The 6,496-nt window shown below is 33.3% G+C and overlaps 1 long non-coding RNA gene across 1 annotated transcript; it reads left to right on the forward strand.

Moving 5' to 3' along the window:
- The first annotated feature begins 820 nt into the window (after positions 1 to 820).
- On the forward strand, positions 821 to 2,007 carry LOC128291701 (uncharacterized). The gene is made up of 2 exons (XR_008281521.1): positions 821 to 904; positions 1,724 to 2,007. It is a non-coding gene; the product is annotated as an uncharacterized LOC128291701 (long non-coding RNA).
- Positions 2,008 to 6,496: the final 4,489 nt, after the last annotated feature.

Genomic DNA, 6,496 nt, shown 5'->3' on the forward strand with positions numbered 1-6,496 from the left:
GTGTGAAAATTTCGTGAAGAAATTTTATGCATAAAGTACTTAATTTGAAATTTGGGACTAAATTGAATAAATTGCAAAACTTGTGTTCTAGAAGTATTTTGCATAAAATTGAATTAGATTATTAATTAGAGGTCCTTAAAGAGTAATTTTACCAATTTCTAAGTCTATGGACAAAAAATTGGACATGGATGGAATTTTTGGAAAGTTTAGTAGTAAGGGCATTTTGGTCATTTAGGGGTAAAATGAATTAAAATACAAAATTAAAAGCCAATTTTGCTCATCTTCAACCCCATGGCCAAATATAGCAAGGAGAAACCATGGCTAGGGTTTTTCAAGCTTCCAAGCTCGATTGTAAGTCTGTTTTAGCCTCGTTTTTAATGATTTTTACGTTTTTAGAGTCCCGGTAGCTCGATTAAGCTTATGCTAGCAATAATTTAACCTAGGGTTTATATTTGGAAAAATACCCATAGGTGAAATTTGTGTATTTTGGTATTTTATGATAGAATATGAGGTTTTAAATTATGTTAGACAACTTGTGCTACTTGGTTTTAAGCGAAAACGAGCAAAAGGGCTTAATCGGTAAAATACCTAATAGTCATAAGTACATGTTAGAGTGAGAATTTGATGTTGCCATAGAAGGGAAAAATGATCAGCATGTCATAAAACATAAGAAAATAGGCTAAAGTTTAATTTACGAGCTTTGGGGAAAAAGTGTAAATATGCAAAAGTTTAGGGGCAAAACTGTAATTTTGCCAAAATATGATTTTGGGTCAATTTGAATAATGTGAGTCCTAATTAGACTATATTTTAAATGATAGAGCAAGGAAAACTGAAATTCGGGCTAAAATGGGGAAAATACCAAGTTGTGGACGAAATGGTAAAAATAGCCATTTTCGCATACGAGGTAAGTTCAAGTGTAAATGTAGTAACATAATTGTTGTTTTAAGGAATTTAATGTTGTTTATATGATATGATGCTTATTATTATCATGAAACGTTATGTTTTGTGGTTATTGTTGAATAATATGTAATTATGTGAATTACTTGATGAGTATGAACTATCACCGAGTATCGGTTCCGATATTCCGTGGAAGATGGAAAAGATGTGAGATCGAGGAAAAAAGCCCGTTTGAACCTTAGGAATAGATTAGGATACAAGTGACATGTCACTAGGATGGTTGAGCATCCGAACTCGTTGAGTTGAGTCCGAGTTCACTTATGGATGCGAGCGTCCGAACTCGTTGAGTTGAGTCCGAGTTCGTGAGATGTAACTAGGCATCCGAACTCGTTGAGTTGAGTCCGAGTTCACTTATGGATGCGAACGCCCGAGCTCGTTGAGTTGAGTCCGAGTTCACTTATGGGCGGGTTACATGGTAGCTTGGCTACATATGTGGCACTTATGTGCAAGTTATCCATGTATCCAATTATATTCGATGTGTTCAACGGGTAAAGTTCTACTCAAATGGAGGAATACTCAAGATGAAAGGGACGTATTGGTAAGTGTTGTGAAATGGATACTTTGAACAGGTATGTACTTAACCCTCGGGTTGAAAACTCAATATAACAACAATATGGTAAGATGATAAATGAAAAGGTGATATGAATGTCTTGGTGATGATTATGCAAATGATGTTTTATGTTTGCTTATATGGTTATGTTACTTGCTATTTGCATGTGAGCTTACTAAGCATTTATGCTTACTCCCTCCTTTTCATTCCTTGTAGTGTTGACAAGCCAGCTCGGAAATAGGAAACGGTCGGAGGCACGCTCACACTATCCGTATACCATCTTGGCATAATGGCTTGTATATTTTGAGTATGGCATGTATAGCATTATAATCATTTTGTATATATGGTCTTATGATATGGTTATTGAGTGGTATGGAAATAGAAATTCTTGGTAATGATTAGCCATTGGAATGGCTAATCATGATCATATTTGGTATTATGTATGTCAAATTGCTAGCTAATCCATGGAAACCATGAAATAGGTAAAATTTACCATAAAATAGATTCAGACAGCAGCAGTGACGTGAGTTTAAAAATCACTAAAAATATTAGAAATGGAATTAAATAATGAATAAGTTATGTAATCGAAGCTTGATGAGTCTATTTTCATATGGAATAAGCGAAACAGGTATATGAGCTATATTTGATGAGATGTTTAAATTTTTGTGAAACAGGGCCAGAGCGATTTCTGGATCCCTGTTCTGACTTTAGAAATTCACCATAAATTTTACAAAGATAATTAGAAGTCATGCTTTATATGTACAGATTCCTTATTGAGTCTAGTTTTATTAGAGATAAACGGCATAGTCATTGAAGCTCTGTACAGGAGATATCTGATTCGTAATACACAGAGGTCAGAGTAGTTGAACCTTGAAACAGGGAGACTTTAACTAATAAACTGTACTAATTGGCCCAACCAAAAATTCTAGAAAAAATTAGTAGATATATATATGAGTCTAGTTTCAGGAAAAATTTACGAATTGGATTTGAGTTTAGTAACTCGAGATATGATTTTTAAAGCGATTGTGATGCGATTAGCCGACTTATGCGGAAATTTTAAAATGAATTGTATGAAATGTTTAATTAATGAATTAAGTCCGTTAACACCTCGTGTTCGACTCCGCAAGCAGTATCGGGTATGGGGTGTTACATTTAGTGGTATCGAGCAGGTTTAGTCGGTTCTCGGACTAACCTAGCATGTGTAAAAGTTTAGCTATACATGCCAGCGATGCGTGATAGTGTGATGTCTTCCGCAGCGTATGAGTACCGTCTTATTTAGACAGGTACTCTCCAACCGAAATGTGTCGACCATGTTCACGGTTATGTGAAGGTATTTGAGTAAAGTTATGATTATGATAAGTCTCGGTTCAGAAAAGTATGAATAAAGGTTTATGATACATATGTGATAATATGTGAGATGAAAGTTCATGTTGTGATAAATATCTATATTTGCTTAATGCTCATACGATGTAGTGTATGTAGCTTACTTGATAAGATGAACGGAATAAATAAAAAGTAGTAGAGGTATGAATAAAGGTCATAATATCATAATACGAATGAAAATGTCCTTGTCTTGATTGGACGTTGAATGTTGATGAATGTTAATGATATACAATTTTTTTATGAGGTAAAGGATTATAATGAAATGAACTTATCTATGTTAAATTGTTGGACCTGAATTATATGATTGTAATGATATGTACATGATGATGCACGAAATGAAAGTTGTGATTGTGATACAAATATCTATGTTTGTTTGGCCTTATATAATGTCATGAGCATGAATTAAATTAATTAAATGAATGGATAAGTAAAGCTATCTAGAAAACATAGAATGTATGCATAAGTATATTGTCTAAATGGGACAATAGGAAAATTGGTGTAAGCCAACATGAATGAATGACATGATTTTGATGATGTTACTATGATGATGGAAGTTGTGTCATATGTGTATGTATAAGAAAGTCGAGTCAGAGGTCCTACAACCCCTCCCCCTTACCAAAGTGGTACTTATAATGGAATTTCATGAGATTTGTATTGAATAAGTTTCGGTTGAGAACCCAAAGAGTTCGGTGATAGAATAATTATAAGTATGATCCGAGATTGAAAATGAGCTGATAAGTAAAGTCAGAGCCAGAAAGTATCGGATTGATATAAAGATTATTGGAATTATGCACTGTCCAAGTTAGAGAAGGAATTCTCTTTGGTAAATCGAATTACTCAAGTGCAAGGTCGAGAAAAGTGTAAATCGAAATTTATTGAACCGACATTCTTTAGTGAATGATTTAATATGAAATTTGTGGTGAGAACTAGTTGGGAAATGATATTTCAAATGTGAATTATCCGAGTGTGACAGTTATGACCGGACATATTTAGCGATCTCTTTTGAGATGTTCTATGTGTTCACCGTTCTCGAAATATTTCTATGGCTATTGATCTTGAAGAAATTCTTGTTACATGGGAATGTCTTCTAATTACGGTGTTGGATGAAAGCATTGGTAGTCCTTTGGTTTATAATTTATATTGCTCTATTTCATCGGGTATTCTATTTCATTTAAATCGATAAGAATTGATGAGAGAATACATATGATATTATGATTCTATTATCGGGTATTCTCGTATTTTCTCTGTGAATTTGGTTTTCGATTCTCGGCATAGTATCGTATCTTGGGTTTCTTTGTCCGGATCTCTTTATTCTGGATTTCTTTATTCTGGGTTTCTCTATCTTGGATTTCTTTATTTGGTTTTCTTGTTATCTTTGTTCCATAATTTGTCAATTACGACTCATGTTCGAAGTGGGTTCTGCAGCCCATGATAATCATGTCAAATATGACTATACTTCTAATTTGATCTTGGTAATGTGGTGATTTTAGTATTGGGATTTTTTCTAATTTCTGTGTAAGGATTTGACATCAGTAAAGGCGTAAGTGATAAAAGCGCAAGTTTCAGTTGGTATGGTGAATTATCTATTTGAAAGATTTCATGTGACAATTATTTCAGGATTATTTTCCCAAGTCTGATAATAGAATTTCATTTTGTACGAATAAAAAAGTAAATAGTCTGAACGAGAAGTGTATATTTATTAGAAAGAGTTTGATATTAGTTAAAGTCACTACGAATGATAAGGTTTCCATCTTGTGAAAGCTGAAAAGTTTATTACATGTTGTGAGTTGGATAGATGAGAATATTGGTAACAAAGCGTCTGAACTAGACTAGTCTACATTGAGCAAAGACTTCCTGACTTTCAGTAATGTATTGTTGTATGAATTGTGATGTGTTTCAAGACAGTGAGGTAATGTGATAGTTTAGAGCATCCGATGTTACATAAAATCGAGTTGTTAAAGGGTTAAAGCCGAGCATTGGGATCTATCAAAATATCCTTGTCAATGTTGATATTGGGATGGAAATGAGAAGGATTATTCTTGAGGCCATATCAGAATTATTTCTATGGCTGAAAGAGGAAAATGTGATGTATCCTATTATTAAATGTTTGGCGAGATCTATAAATCATATCGGTATTGAATGAATTTCTACTCATCAGATTTATGGAATTCCAGGTCTCTTTGATTGTTGGATTTCTTGGAATTCCGGTCTCTATTAAATCAAGTTGAGATCCGGGTTTTATGTCATGATATCATGGGAAGCTGAGAAGGGTTGAAAATTTAAGAACAGTTGAGAGTTGAGACAGTAAGCTTTCAGATCATATGAGAAATTAAAGAGATGTATTGGAGGTACAGCCTAAGTGAAAGTTCTTCGGCACCGAATATGAGATTAAAAGTGAAGACCACTTTTCTAGTAAGATTTTCGGGGACGAAAATCCCTAAAGGGGGGGAGAGTTGTAATATCCTGATTTTGGGCCTAGTCGGAATAGTGGTTTCGTGACCACAAAATCCGAGATAGAAATAATTATTTTATGATTATTTTAAGGTCTATGATATGATTGCATGATTGTGTGAAAATTTCGTGAAGAAATTTTATGCATAAAGTACTTAATTTGAAATTTGGGACTAAATTGAATAAATTGCAAAACTTGTGTTCTAGAAGTATTTTGCATAAAATTGAATTAGATTATTAATTAGAGGTCCTTAAAGAGTAATTTTACCAATTTCTAAGTCTATGGACAAAAATTGGACATGGATGGAATTTTGGAAAGTTTAGTAGTAAGGGCATTTTGGTCATTTAGGGTAAAATGAATTAAAATACAAAATTAAAAGCCAATTTTGCTCATCTTCAACCCCATGGCCAAATATAGCAAGGAGAAACCATGGCTAGGGTTTTCAAGCTTCCAAGCTCGATTGTAAGTCTGTTTTAGCCTCGTTTTAATGATTTTTACGTTTTTAGAGTCCCTTAGCTCGATTAAGCTTATGCTAGCAATAATTTAACCTAGGGTTTATATTTGGAAAAATACCCATAGGTGAAATTTGTGTATTTTGGTATTTTATGATAGAATATGAGGTTTTAAATTATGTTAGACAACTTGTGCTACTTGGTTTTAAGCTTAAAACGAGCAAAAGGGCTTAATCGGTAAAAATACCTAATAGTCATAAGTACATGTTAGAGTGAGAATTTGATGTTGCCATAGAAGGGAAAAATGATCAGCATGTCATAAAACATAAGAAAATAGGCTAAAGTTTAATTTCTGAGCTTTGGGGAAAAAGTGTAAATATGCAAAAGTTTAGGGCAAAGCGTAATTTTGCCAAAATATGATTTTGGGTCAATTTGAGTAATGTGAGTCCTAATTAGACTATATTTTAAATGATAGAGCAAGGAAAACTGAAATTCGGGCTAAAATGGGGAAAATACCAAGTTGTGGACGAAATGGTAAAATAGCCATTTTCGCATACGAGGTAAGTTCATGTGTAAATGTAGTAACATAATTGTTGTTTTAAGGAATTTAATGTTGTTTATATGATATGATGCTTATTATTATCATGAAACGTTATGTTTTGTGGTTATTGTTGAATAATATGTAATTATGTGAATTACTTG

Source organism: Gossypium arboreum, chromosome 4 (genome assembly GCF_025698485.1).
Source record: "Gossypium arboreum isolate Shixiya-1 chromosome 4, ASM2569848v2, whole genome shotgun sequence".
NCBI lineage: Eukaryota > Viridiplantae > Streptophyta > Magnoliopsida > Malvales > Malvaceae > Gossypium > Gossypium arboreum.